Source organism: Amblyomma mixtum, chromosome 7, assembly GCF_055824585.1.
Source record: "Amblyomma mixtum isolate Tamu chromosome 7, ASM5582458v1, whole genome shotgun sequence".
Taxonomy (NCBI): Eukaryota; Metazoa; Arthropoda; class Arachnida; order Ixodida; family Ixodidae; genus Amblyomma; species Amblyomma mixtum.
In genome coordinates this window covers 152603601-152618875 of record NC_143018.1, presented here as the reverse complement: position 1 = coordinate 152618875, position 15275 = coordinate 152603601, and positions in this window count along the sequence as shown.

Genomic DNA, 15275 nt, shown 5'->3' with positions numbered 1-15275 from the left:
TTCAGCTTGATGACATCATCATCATCATCATCTTTGCGCTTCCGAACGCTGGCCTGCTGAGCACCACCGCTGGAACAAGGACTGTGGCCGTCCATGCTACCTTTGCGTGTCGCCCCATTACACTTGGTGGAGGGGCTGCCTGCTCTTCGCCTGGAGCTACGCCACGATGCCCAGGCTACCAGGCTCTACCACGACGTCCGACACCCTGACCCAACCTGCCCAGCTCGCTGTCATCAGTTCCGGTGCCGTCCGTCAGCGGGACCCGACGATATTCAGCTGCACTGACGACACAAACGTAGAAGACTGGCTGGCCTCCTACGAACGTGTGAGCGCTTACAACAAATGGGACGACGTCGTTAAGCTCACGAACGTCAGCTTCTACTTGACCGACGTCGCCGACTTATGGTTCCGCAAACGCGAAGCGGATTTTACTACCTGGGCGGCTCTCAAGACCAGCCTGACTGACGTCTTCGGCCGCCCCGCTGTCCGAAAACTTCGTGCCGAACAACGTTTGCGCAGTCGTGCCAAGCAGAACGGCGAGAATTTCACCAGCTATATCGAGGACGTCGTTGAATGGTGTGAGCGGCTCAATCCATCTATGAGCGAGGATGACAAAATCCGACACATTCTGAAAGGGATTGAGGACGACGCATTTCAAATGTTGGTGTCAAAAGATCCCCAAACCGTCTCTGTTACGACCCATCTTGAGACCTGAGATGAAACGGAGGGAGATTCAACGTAGCGGCAATTTTGACGGGTCGTTTGACTTCAACTTGACCCCACGATGACCTCACGAAAAAGGGTGGCTTTCTGGGAAGTGGCCGACGAGGCTCTTCCCACACTCGGCTCGGCGAAAACGACCTCCCTTCGAGAAGCAACCGACGACAGGAGAAGAAAGGGTGTCCCTCGTCTTGAAAAAAAAAACCCGGAACGAATCAGAGGAAGCCTGCGCAGCTGCAGCTGTGACGTCAACACGACACAATGCTATAGGAATGCGGACTGCGGACTTAGGAATGCGGACTCGCCAGTTCCCACGTGCGGGCTCTAAGCAGGTGTCTTGGTTGGCAGTGACGTGTGGTGCCGATCTTTTGTGCCACGCTGAGTTACCGCCTAGTGAGGGGGCTCAACAGGTCTTCGATGGCGGTGCTGGTACCGATCTTTTGTGTCGCGATGGAATGTCGCCTGGTGCAGGGGCGGAGTCTTGGGCTATATAACCTGCGACCAAAGTGGGCACGAACGCTCTGGACTCTCGGTAATAGGTTCATCCAGTGTGGCTCTGGACCTGCGGTAATAGGTTCATCCAGTGGCTCTGAGCCTTGGGTATCAGGCTCATCCAGACGCTCGACGCTATGAACTCTTAACTGTTGGTTCCTTGTTCTGTTTTTGTAAATAAGTGTCTTGGTTTCTTGCCATTAAATCTGCTTGTTTTTGTAATCTCTAACCATCTGAAGTTCAGACCATTCCCTCATCCCGGACGAGCCCCCTTGGTGACGTAACAACTGGTAGCAGCGGTGGGATCTGCTACCTTGCGTCCCAACAACTGGTGAACAGCGGTGGGATCTGCTACTTTGCGTCGCAACAACTGGTGAACAGCGGTGGGATCCGAAGCCTTGGGATCCGAAGCCGTGGGATCCGAAGCCGTGGGATCCGAAGCCTTGGGATCCGAAGAGATTGGTGAGACACGAAGACCCAACAACTGTGGATCAGCGATGGGAATCTGAAGCCACAAGCGACGACAACGGTCGGCCAGCGAGAGTGCAGCTGTCTTGGTCATGATCACGTGTGTGGGTGAGTGCTTGGCTTTTCCTTTGATGTGGACCAGGTTCTAAAAGAGGGTTAAAATTTAGAACTGGTAGACACCTGTGCTTAAATCCTAGAGGTTCGGTATTTTTGCATAGTTGTTTTGGAAATAGCCCAGACTCGGAACTATCATGGACCTACAGAAGCTGCAGAAGTCGGACCTGTTGCTATTGTGTGTGGAATTGGGGATTGATACAAGGGGTTTGGCACGAAAAACCGTGATAATTCAGGCCATTACTGATTTGGGGGCAGATGATGAGGAGCTCATTGAAGAGTGGAGTCTCATCGAACAAAAAAAGGAAGAGCAGCTCAGACAGCAAAAAGAGCAGGAGGAAGAGCAGCTCAGACAGCAGGAGGAGCGAGAGAGAGAGGAAAAATGGCGTCAGCGCGAACGTGAGAGGGAAGCAAAACTACTGAAGCTAAGGGCTGAGCTCAGTAAGTTAGAAATGGAGTTGAGCAAGAGGTCGGGCGGTTGTCCCCAGCAAGTGGTACCTCTTCTCAACAAGGAGGCAGGCGAGAGGTGTGAAACTATTCTGCAGAAAAGCCTCCGTGTGGATAAAGAACAAGAAGGGCGAAATCTTCGCGAGGAAAACGAAAGGTGTGACGCGCTTACTGTTAACCCTGAGACAGATAGCGCGTTGGCAGATAAGACTGAAGTCCCGCGCCAGAAAGAATGCAGTGAGTTTCGGTGTAAACGCAATGAAAGAGCCAGAGAAGGGACACCTCTGGTGCAGCTGGCGAGCACTAGCATTCAGGAAGTCGAGGCGGTATCAAGCGGCACAAAGAGTGAAAGGGAATCGCCTGACGGTAGCAGTGAAGCGCCAGGCAAGAGCGCAACGTTCGCTGAAAAGTGCCGTACAGACGAGATTGTTTCTGTTGCCCGGAATGAGGAGGAGGCTGCCCCGATAGAAAGACAGCCGGAAAATGAGCTTGGGTGCTCAGACGAAACCACAGGAATGGACGATTCGTCAGTTGAGCCGCCGCCTGGCACTGTGAGCGAAGCCCAAGTAGCGTCGCTACGCAGGAAAAACCGCGAACGCGACAAGCGAATGAGGAATGCTGGGGCAGGTGTTAATGCTGATGCGAGGGCCGGCAAATTAACTCGGGACAGCACCGCGAAAACTGTGAAAGAAAAGGGAAAACCAACAGTGCCATTTTCCCGAAGGCGGCTGGGCCCGAGGAAAGCCAAGGTGACTGCCCTTGCAGGCCGAAGGCACCATTGTCCATCGAAGAAACATCGCGAACGCGACAAGCAATTGAGAAGTGCCAGTGCAGGTGTTGATGCTGATGCAAAGGCCGGCAGATCAACAAGGGACGGCACCACGAAAGCTAGTGTGCGAAAAGGAAAATCAGTGAAATTTTCCGGCAGGCGGATAGGCCCGATGAAAGCCCAGGTGACTGCCCTTGCGGGCCAAAAGAGGGACAGACGGTGTGGTCGTTGGACACGTGACGCATGCTACGCGTTACTAGCGTTACGAAGAATAGGGCGCGAAAGCCACACAAAAGGGCGCCACAGAGAGCGCGTGAGTCGAAGGGGGTCGCAGCAGGCAGAGACAAAGAAATGGAGGAGGCACCCTATCCGCAGAAGGTCGAGCCGAGGCGGAACCAATCAACCCCGCAGTTTTCTTGAAGCACCTGCTTGTAGACCGGCCATCCGACCACGACCGCGCAGGGCGCGGCTAAAGAATGTCCAATTCAGGGAATAAGTGTTTGCCTCTTTTTTTTTGTCCATTGACTCACTGAAAAAAAAAACGAGACAGGGGTGCAGGGAGTTTCCAGTTTTTAGTGGTAATGCTGAGTGGTGTTAGTGGACTACAGGATTTTCACTCAGTTATGCAGCTTTTGGAGCTGTTTACTTTTTTTTGTACATGCAGTAAGGGACGCGGACTTCTTAGCTGTTATTTTTAAGCAGTCCGGAATGCTCTTCATGTAACCAAAATTGCTACTCAGTTTTTTTTGTTTTTTTTTCGTGCGTTTTTGAAAGTGAGGGTGCACAGTAGCAGGTTCGGGTTTTCTCAGCTTGCGTAGGTCCTGGGAGTTTTCAGTGTGAGCTATTCACAATGGCTATACTAACCGGATTATAGCACCCTCTTTTGGAACTGGTTTGCTCGGAGGAAAGTTGAGTGCTTGCTTGCGCATGTGGTTGGAGTTTCAGAGACGCCTCAAAGAATTTGGCCGGCGTAATAGAAGACCACGTTGCGAGCGGCAGAGGGCTTCTGGCATACTTCTGGCACGCTTCTGCAAGTCGTCTCTTCGTGCAGCAGCGATGACTGCTACTCGCCGAGACTCGTCTGGCGGGGGAGGTAGCTGTTACGACCCATCTTGAGACCTGTGATGAAACGGAGGGAGATTCAACGTAGCGGCAATTTTGACGGGTCGTTTGACTTCAACTTGACCCCACGATGACCTCACGAAAAAGGGTGGCTTTCTGGGAAGTGGCCGACGAGGCTCTTCCCACACTCGGCTCGGCGAAAACGACCTCCCTTCGAGAAGCAACCGACGACAGGAGAAGAAAGGGTGTCCCTCGTCTTGAAAAAAAAACCCGGAATGAATCAGAGGAAGCCTGCGCAGCTGCAGCTGTGACGTCAACACGACACAATGCTATAGGAATGCGGACTGCGGACTTAGGAATGCGGACTCGCCAGTTCCCACGTGCGGGCTCTAAGCAGGTGTCTTAGTTGGCAGTAACGTGTGGTGCCGATCTTTTGTGCCACGCTGAGTTACCGCCTAGTGAGGGGGCTCAACAGGTCTTCGATGGCGGTGCTGGTACCGATCTTTTGTGTCGCGATGGAATGTCGCCTGGTGCAGGGGCGGAGTCTTGGGCTATATAACCTGCGACCAAAGTGGGCACGAACGCTCTGGACCCTCGGTAATAGGTTCATCCAGTGTGGCTCTGGACCTACGGTAATAGGTTCATCCAGTGGCTCTGAGCCTTGGGTATCAGGCTCATCCAGACGCTCGACGCTATGAACTCTTAACTTTTGATTCCTTGTTCTGTTTTTGTAAATAAGTGTCTTGGTTTCTTGCCATTAAATCTGCTTGTTTTTGTAATCTCTAACCATCTGAAGTTCAGACCATTCCCTCATCCCGGACGAGCCCCCTTGGTGACGTAACAACTGGTAGCAGCGGTGGGATCTGCTACCTTGCGTCCCAACAACTGGTGAACAGCGGTGGGATCTGCTACTTTGCGTCGCAACAGTCTCCGACGTCGTCTCTTTGTGTCAGAGCTACGACGAGCTCCGCAAACAGCGTCATGTCACCCGACGTGCCATTTGCCCTGACGACTACCTTTCGAGTTTGCCGGTAGCCGGTCCTCCTAACGATCAGCCGACCCTTCCTCAGCACATCAAGCAGTTTGTGCGGGAGGAGGTCGCCCGTCAAATATCGCTGGTTACCAGCCAACCCGCACCAACGCCATCGCTGTCGCCTTCTATTCGGCGTGTCATCCAGGAGCAGGTAGCTGAGGTCGTGCCCCCCACTAATCCACCTCCTCTGGTCACTGCACCGTTTACATATGCTGAAGCAGTCATCCGGCCACGCCCTCAGCCGGTTGTTCCGACTTATGCTCCACCTGTCACAGTGTACCCTCAGCAGCAGCTCGCGCCGGCGCTGCCACTCACTCACCGTCCTTTGCCTCGCACTAGTCCCCGCCCTATGAATCCGTGGCGCACTCCAGATAACCGGCCGATATGCTATGCCTACGGTCTCTCTGGTCATGTGGCCGGCTGGTGCCGCACGCGCGGATCCGTCGTACGACGGATCGTACGACGCTCGCCTTCGTACAACTCTCGCCTTCGTACGACGCTCCATTGCCCTCCGTCCCGGTCTCTTCTACTCTGCCGCCTCAGACTCCCTCTCCGTCTCGCTACGACTCCTACAACCGAAGCCATCCGTCGCCGTCTTCTCGACACCATTCGCTCTCTCCTATGCGCCGCCGGTCAGCAACAATCCAAGCGGAAAACTAGGCGCCGCAGTTCCGCAGGCAGGTAATGCGCCGTCAACGACCATCTCAAGCCCTATCACGGCTCCTATGAACGTTATTGGAGTGATCGTTGAAGATGTTACTGTTGGCGCGCTTATTGACACTGGTGATGCCGTGTCCATCATTAGTCGCATCTTGTGCCGCAAACTAAAAAAAGTAATGACGCCGCTTTCTGACCTTTCGCTTCGCACCGCCAGCGCTGACCCCATTCGCCCTCTGGCAGCGTGCACTGCCCGCCTCGTCATCCAAGGCCTCTCCTACACCATTGAGATCTTCGTTCTCACCCGCTCCTCTCATAACATCATCCTCCGGTGGGACTTTCTGAGCGCGCATCACGCCATCATTGACTGTGCACGTGCTCAAATTGATTTGTCGCCGCTGTGTGATGCTCTTCTGGACGCCTCCCCTGTTAACGACGCGCCTATTCTCGCCGCTGACGACGTCGACGTGCCAGCTTTCTCTTCTGATCTCGTGCCGCTGACTTGTGCTGCGCTCTCTGACGCTACAGTCCTTTATTCACCCTCTAGTCTTTGTGCGTACCGCAAAATCTGTCATGCTCCCTCATGCCGTGCTCACACTTTCTGGTGGTTGTGGCGCCCTGTACGTCGCGAACCCGTTGCCTTTCCCCGCCACTCGACTTCGGGGAGAATCGCTTGGCATAGTTGATGTCATCGATCTCGACGACGCTTCTTCTGTCCTTGATGACCCTGACGCCACTGACATCAACGCCCTCACTCCTTCCGCCGACGTCGCCGACCCGTCCTCCCCGGATATGTTTTCTCATTCTGTCGATGCCGCTTTACCACCTCGCCACCGCGCCCAGCTCATCGCTTTGCTGCAGCGCTTCCGCGCATACTTCGACTCTCCTCAAGCGCCGTTGGATCGTGCAACAGCGGTTCGCCGCAATATCGACACTGGCACCCATGGACCCTTGCGCCAAAGCCCCAACCGCGTCTCCTCCGCCGAGCGCCGCATCATAGATGAACAGGTGAACGACATGCTACATCGCGGCGTGATCCAGCCTTCTCACAGCCCGTGGGCTTCTCCGGTCGTGCTCGTGAAGAAAAAGGACGGTTCCATTAGATTCTGCGTAGACTAAAGCCGGATAAACAAAATTACTCGGAAGGACGTCTACCCCCTGCCTCGTATAGACGACGCTCTGGATTGCCTGCAGGGAGCGGAGTACTTTTCTTCGCTGGATCTGCGCTCTGGGTACTGGCAGATGATGGCCGACGTCGATTGCCCGAAAACAGCTTCCATCACACGTGATGGGCTGTATGAACTTAATGTGATGCACTTCGGACTCTGCAACGCGCCTGCCACTTTTGAGCGTATGATGGACAACATCCGCCGTGGGCTTAAATGGCAGACATGCCTCTGCTACTTGAATGATGTTGTCATCTTCTCCCAGGATTTTCCTTCTCATCTTGTCCGCCTCTGGAGTGTTCTTCGCTGTCTGAGCGACGCTGACCTGCAGCTGAACTTGAAAAAGTGTCGCTTCTGTGCCCGACAGCTGACTATCCTAGGCGATGTCATGTCCATGGATGGAGTACTCCCGTACCCTGCCAAGCTCCGCGCAGTTGCTGATTTCCCGAAGCGCACATCCCTGAAAGAAATAAGAAGCTTTCTTGGACTTCGCTCCTACTTTCGCCGGTTCGTCAAGAATTTTGCTGCCGTTATCGCCCCGCTGAAGCAACTTCTCGTTGGTAGCCACGACTTGTCGGCTTGGTCCCTTGCATGCCACGAAGCTTTTGCAACGCTGCGCCAGCTTCTCTCTTCTCCGATCTTGCGCCATTTCGACCCTTCCGCGCCTACAGAACTCCACACGGACGCCACCGGCATTGGTCTCGGTGCCGTTCTAGCTCAGCGAAAACCTGGTTTCAATGAGTACGTCGTTGCTTACGCCAGCCGTACACTCACAGAAGAGGAGACTAATTATTCCGTCACAGAAAAAGAATGTTTGGGCGAAGAATAATTTGGGCGATCAAAAATTTTCGTCCTTACTTATATGGCCGCCCGTTCGATGTCATTACAGATCACCATGCCCTTTGCTGACTGTCTTCACTCAAAGATCCGCCTGGCCGCCTGGCTCTTTGGGCTCTCCGTTTACAAGATTACGACATTCGGGTCATTTATCGTTCCGGTCGTAAACATTCCGATGCCGACGCTCTCTCGCGCTCCCCTGTGACCACTGATCCTGACCCACCATCTAGTTCCGGTCTGACATCTTCTCTTGACACTATAGATATGGCTTCTGAGCAGCGCAAGGATCCTTGCATTACTTCTCTTCTGGATTTGTTAGTCAGCCGCTCAGCGCGCCTCCCTTCCATAGCACTCTGTCGTCAAGCCCATAACTTTGCCGTGCGTGACCAGCTGCTGTACCGTCGAAACTACCTCCCCGATGGTCGCAAATGGCTGCTCGTGATTTGAAGGCATCTCCGCGCCGCAATTTGTGCTAGTTATCACGAAGACCCACATCGTGCTCATGCCGGTCTGCTGAAAACTTTTACACGCCTGTGCCTTCGGTATTATTGGCGGGGCATGTACCGTTTTGTCCGCTAGTACATACGCTCTTGCCTGGAATGTCGGCGTGGCAAGAACACACCACCGCTCTCACCTGCTGCTCTGCAGCCGCTGCCTTGTTCAGCCCGGCCATTCGACCGTGTTGGAAGTGACCTTTATGGCCCTCTTCCCAGCACTGCCGCAGGGCACCGCTGGATCATCGTCGCCATTCATCACCTCACGCGCTATGCGGAAACTGCCCCGTTAACAGCTGCGACCGCCTCTGACGTAGACGGTTTCATACTTCAGAACATTATTCTTCGTCACGGTGCGCCTCAAGAATTGCTCAGCTGTCGGGGTCGCGTCTTCTTGTCCGGCGTCGTGGAAGCCCTTCTTCGGGAGTGTCGTATCGTTCATCGCACGACGTCTTCGTATCATCCGCAGACGAACGGCATGATCGAGCGCTTTAACCGGGCCCTCGGCGATATGATGGCCAAGTATATTTCTGCTGATCACTCCCACTGGGACCGCGTTCTACCTTTCGTTACCTACGCTTACAACTCTGCAACGCAAGCTACTACTGATTTTTCCCCATATTTTCTTCTCTACGGCTTCGAGCATTCCTCCATCATGGACACCGTACCCTTTACCGCCCCCATTCGTCCGAATTTACAACCGTCTCTCAGGCCGCTGCGCATGCAGAAGATTGCCGTCAACTCGCCCGTTCCTTTACTTCTCACGACCCGCACCGGCAGAAAAGCGCCCGCGTCACTTCTCCCGGTCTGCCGCCATCCTATTTTCCTGAATCCTTGGTTTGGCTTTGGTGCCCTCCTCTAGCTCAGGACAGTCTACAAAACTGCTGAGCAAATACCAAGGCCCCTATCGCGTTGTTCAGCAGACATCCCCAGTTAATTATCTCGTCGAGCCCATTACGCCTTCGTCTGATCATCGCCGTCGCGGCCGTGAAATTGTGCACTTAGACCGCCTGAAGCCCTACTACGATCCAGCTATCGTCCCGTGCCCTTAGTCCGCCAGGATAGCGCCTTTTCATCCCGGGGGTATTGTAAGCAAGAGAGTTGCGGTTTGATGTCCCGGCAGCTAGCGCCGACGAAGAAGAGGAAGAAGGAAGCCGACGCTGACGAAGTTCGGGTTTTGCGCTTCCGAACGCTGGCCTGCTGAGCGGCACCGCTGGAACAAGGACTGTGGCCGTCCATACTAACTGCGCGTGTCGCCCCATTACAAGTGATATAAATAATAAATGCACCTAATATAGTGAAGGTAGCTGTAAATCGCAATAGTAGTGCAAACTCCATGAGGTAGATAGCCCTGGTTGTGTCTTAGAAGGGATGTTTCCGGAAAGTAAACACCCGTGGATGTTTGGATTTGGTGTTCTCCACGTTTGCTGAGCACACCGATGTACACACTTGAGGCTTCTTTAGCTAACGCTCTTAAGTCGAACACAGAGTCAGTGTCGGCCGATAATTTTTTTGGAAGCACGCGCATGCGACATGGCATGCATCGGGGATGTCTGCTTCTGGGCCGTGCACTGGCACCGCCACCGCGTTTGTCGTCTGCTTTTCTGCCTGCTTCCTACAGCTCACCTGCCGCGTTGTGCTGACTCCTATATGCACGCGCCCTGCCAGTGCAGACGTGTTTTGTGACTCTTTTTTCAGTATTTTTTCTTGCTCTCCATGGACGGCCTTGTACTCTGAATTAGGACTGCACCAGGAAAAGGGTAAGTTGTGTCAGGTTTAATATCCGGCATGAGCAGATGACCTGACAGAGTGTAGTGGAGGGCTTGAATTAATTGTTTCGGGCCCTCGGGCCCTCGTCAGGCAGAGAGCATTTGCCATTAGCCCTGTTATCATAGACCGTTTGTGTCTGAAAGAATGCTACAAATTTTGGCCCCCTGGGGTTCTTTCACCTGCTCTGACATTGCACAGCGCCCATGTACCCAGGCAGCAATACAGCATTGGACGAACAATGGGCTACTATTCGCAAAAATTAGCATGAATGGCGGTCCTACACTGCATTTAGGCAAAACATTACCATTTTGACACATTGTCCGGACTTTCAGGGCAGGTTTGGGAAATAAGTGAGGAAAAGATTGAGGGAAAGAACTCGAGCAGGATAAGTATGTACAATTACAGGCAACTTGTAATTTTTCACACACATTTCTTCTTCAGGCAACATTCCATTAACGGTTCTTGACTGTCATGAAGGAAGTTTTGTGGCCGGAGAAATAGATGGATATTTTCTCGACTTGCGGCACCAAAGCCTGTTTCTTAAAGATGAGGTGTGCGCAAGTATTTCGCAATGTTGTCACAGCTGTGGGAGCCGTTACGAGCGAGAAGAACGGGATATTCTCCCGCAGAAGTGGTAAGAAATCCCCGCTTGTCTTTATATTCACAGTAAAGAACTCACCCACCCTGCCACCCTGGCAGGTGGCAGCGTTTCTGGCACAACGTTGCCAATGCCAAAACATAGTGCGCAAATCTTTCAATTCCGCCACGTAGCTTAAAGCACGATTCAGGCGTCCCCTGTTGCAACAGGGCAGTTATGCGCCTGCCCTGTGGTTCAGGTGCCCACCGAGATGTGTTAGACAGATACAGCGCATTTCCTTTGCTCAAAAACCAATTTACAAATTTTACCCTCTGCTTTCCAAGCATCCGTTCTATTGGTTTCGCAGCTGTGGAAGACAGATACTGCGCATTTTTTTTCCTAAAAAAAATACCGAAGACACTGGAAATTCTAAAATGTGCTTAGCGAAGGCCTTGTGGTCAACCCACTGCCACTTCCCTGAACCACTTAGCGCGGAATCAGTGGGCCGTTTCGGAGTCATGCGTCTCACTCACTCGACTGCAACGAAACGTCTGGGGAAGGAGCGGCGGTGCAGCTGCCCCCGCCGACGCACGCGCTCTCGTTGCTAGGCACGGTTGCTAGGCTGAGCAGCGCCCACCACCGGCACGCCGGTTGCTAAGGAGGGGAGGAGGTTGCGCCGCTGCGCTGAGGAGAGAGCTCAGTTGGTACGATTCCAGCGCATGGACGGACACCGCGAGCATGAGCCTTTAAAGGCTTTCGCCGTGAAAAACACTGCGTTCCAGCGTGCAGCGTGGAAGTAGACCACACCTATGCTCCGCTGGCGCAGCCACTGCGCTCGCGCCCGACCAAGTGGTGACGTGTTCATGTGAGGACACACAGCGACGGCACTATCCCCGGACGCTGTCCTCCCCGTCCAGCCCCTGTGAACAGTTTGTGAAAAACATTGCGTGTGGAGGACTTTTGGGGCTAAATTCGAGAAAGTGTTGCAATTATTCGCTGGTATACAATGCATCCAATTGTTTGCACGTGGGCGACGCATATTGAACCGAGAGTTCCTTTGTAATAAAGAGTGTATGAAGCCAAAACACAAAAAATTCGTCGATTGCAAACCATAATGTAGAAATTCTAGCGCGTTGGCTGCCGCCTATGCAGCCCACTACCGATTCAATGTGGTAAGAAAACCTGCATTCAAAAGAGCGCAAAGCTCCTGTAGTGGGATAGAAAAGATGAACAGTTCAGCACAATGCACCATTTTCCTCGCCGTCCTCTATTCCACCGCCGACCATTGAGAACAATAAACGAAATGAGTTTGTGGACCTTTTTAGCCAGGCGCATAAAAAACTATTTTCTAAAATTCGTCAAGCATTTGCAACAATTTAGCGCACAAGACGGGACGAGAAGAGAGACGGCAACAATAACTCTCTTGTGGCCGTCTCTCTTCTCGGCCTGTCTTGTGCTCTAAATTCTTGGCAATGCAAAAGCAACTAGCCCCCCTTCATGCATTTCCACACTTCATGCATTTGTCTGGAGGTTACATTTTCTTTTAGCTAACAAGAAAAACTTTGAACAGTGAACTAATTTGTGCCACGAAGGAATTCTGTGGGCCGGTCACTACAGCCCTTAAGCTGCATCCGGTTACAGCGCCTGCATTACGTACATTCATATTGACTCGGAAATTAATGATGAGCGACTGAAAGTCGGGTCCCATTTCAAAATACATTCGCCTTTCAAAGCCTTCCCGCTGTCCGGCGAAACCCAGACAAAGCTAAGGTAATTACTTTGTGCGCGCACCATTCTTCGAAAAGACTGATGTCACTTTTTTTCAATTATTTTCATTTGTTTTTGCTCGCCATTGTCGTCGACAGCACCTAGTGCCCACTTCAGAATGCGCTAGTTCACAGCCAGGTCGGGGTTCGAATCAATAGGAAAAAAAAGTGATTTGCATTTGAGCAGTTCGAATTGATGTCAGGAGAATGGCCGCGGTTCTCTTCGACTGCAAGGCAGGAGAACACGCTTTGCACTTGACACTGCGACCTCGAAGTGATACGCAGTATGCATCTCCTCGTTTCGGTCTTGTTCTCTCTGCTAGCAACAGCGACCTGTGGACTGTCTGCAACCTCCATCGCGGTTTGGCACGATCCTGTAGAACGCACTTCAACTTCGATGGAATATTGGATGTCATTTCGTGAAGACGTGGCGTTTCTGCTTTGCGCTAACCAGAAGAAAATATTCGAGCACCCCATATCTCGAGTTATTCCAATGGTAACAACGCTGTGGACTTTTCCAAGTAACCAATTTTACCAGATTCTCAAACAAAACACGGCTAACAATGTGAGAACGACAGTTTTTCTGCTGACCTCCACTGGAGAGCAGGCGTTGTGTGCGAAGCGCATTCGGAAGCATCCTTTCTGGGTATACATCACAAACTGGATCGTGTTGCCCGTTGATGACACTGAGCCGAAGTATAGGAATGCCGTGGTGTCCAAGGTAGGCTTCCCATTGGGAAGGCATGTTGCCTCCGCACCCTCACCGAAAGAAGGAAACATTCGCCTGTCATTGGCTGGCGCGACAGCGTTGTCTATGAAGTACGGCTTTCCCGACAGGTGTTGCGACAAGACGTTTGCGGAGGAGTTCGCAGGACAGCGCATCGTAATTGCCTGCACGCCTGCACAAGCAGACAGAAAATTATCTCAACATAACTGTGCGCCGGGCGTATTTGAAGGAATTAGGGACGCGCTTCTCGCCCTCAACGCAACCATATAAATCAAGATGTACACAGGAATGGCCACAACAGTTAATGCTGCCATCGATGGCGCCGCGGACCTGCTTATGGCGCTCGCCAAGGCGGACGAAGAAACTTCGTCTTTCTTCCTTCTTCCACACCCGGTCCGCTTCACGTACGAGACCTTTTACGTTTGGAAAGACAACATCATAGCAGAAATAACCTTCTTCGAGGTACTGAGACATTCCGAGTTGGCTTATCTAGCTCTCATGTTTGCCATGGTCGCCGTGTGGCTGGCACTGAGTCTCGGTGACTACTTTGACCAGCGTCTTTGTCGTGTAGACTCACTGATGGACACGACACTATTCCTGATTTCTTCCTTCCTCGCATCTTCGGCGCCATTGGACACGAGACACGCAGAACATAGGAATAGGAATAGCCCAGGTAGGCTAGCGCATATCATAACGTTGACTGTGTGGAGCCCTGGTATTATGCCGTTGTCAGTTTACTTCCGAAGCGAGCTCACATCGCGACTCGCTGTGTCGGTCGCACCAAACCCTCTAGACACACTCGAAGAGCTTGAGACGGCTCTCGACAAAAAAAAGGTAAAGATCTGTGTCAATGCAGACGGGTGCGTGCCCGCAGAAGTCGATGGATCGTTGAAATTGACGCGATACAGTAACAACACACTGTACACCAAGTTGAGACGCGCCTTCGGGCGGAAACATGGAGGCATTGCTGTACCTTCTACATTCCACGGCGAGTGCCTCAAATGCGCACGTAGGCCTGGATTCTTGTGCCTTTTGTGCGGCCTGGAGTACTGCTCCGCCCAACGGGCAGCTACACAGTACTACGAGTCACGTGAACCATTAAACCTCGCTTTTGCTTCGACTCCTGTGAGTAAGCACTATCGCTTCGCCAGAGCTTACGATCAACTCCTCCAGAGATTGTTCGAGACAACGCTGCGTCCCGACTACAAGCTGCAGCGGTGTGATGCTGAACCAGAAGCAAGTGGGCCCAGTCAGGATAAAGGGGGTCTAATCTCCCAAATGCATGAATTATCAGCGTTCTTCGTCACTTTCGTGTCTTTGACGTGCTTTTCGAGTGCAACATTGTGTTTCGAGTTGATTCTCGGTAATCGTAGTAAATTCCTTGTTCACGGCTAGACTTACATGATACTATTGGCAGAAGAACCTCTGCAATGCTGCCGCTGATTGCGATTCTTTGCACGTTGCTAGTCACAGACCTCGCGCAGCCACGTTTCCAGCTGAACTACCAACGAATGTAGCTTGGCTCTTCGTAACCAGCTTCTGCATTCTGGGTTCTTGGTCACCGTTGTGTTTTTCTTTTACATGTAGAACAGCAGTTTTAGGTCGGCCTGCCTAAATATCAATCTTCACTTCATGAGCATGCAATCCATACACGACTACGAATAACGCACAACGCATATATACCCGCGTAGTTTGGAAACTATGCTATCCCAGCCGTGTGTTATGAATCGTGCTCCGCTTTGTGTTTCAGCATACTGATAGGTAGAAATGAATACAAGGTCATCGAGGTGTTCTCAGATTAACAAAGAAGTAAAATCGGAGGATGGGGCTGCTAGTTTTGGGATATACCAAATTCTTGAAGTGATAATTTGAGGGCATCGTGCATCTGGGACTGTTGTCGTAACGAATGATGCAGATCAAGCTAAGAGCTTCGTATGAGATGCGTCGCGGGAGTTGTGAAAGTAGGTTGAGGTGCCATGGCAGCAAGGAAAAGAAAGTGTTGTACCATCGCGGGCTAGACCACCAGTTGGGGCTAGAGACAGGGTTAGGCAGAACAAACTTTAGTACGATGGATTTTTGCGTTCGAGCGTGGGGCTCTTACGTCGAAAGCCAAGCGCTGGCTGGCGTCTCCCACGCACAGTGGGTCAGGAGAATCTAGGGGCCGTGCAAGGGCAGG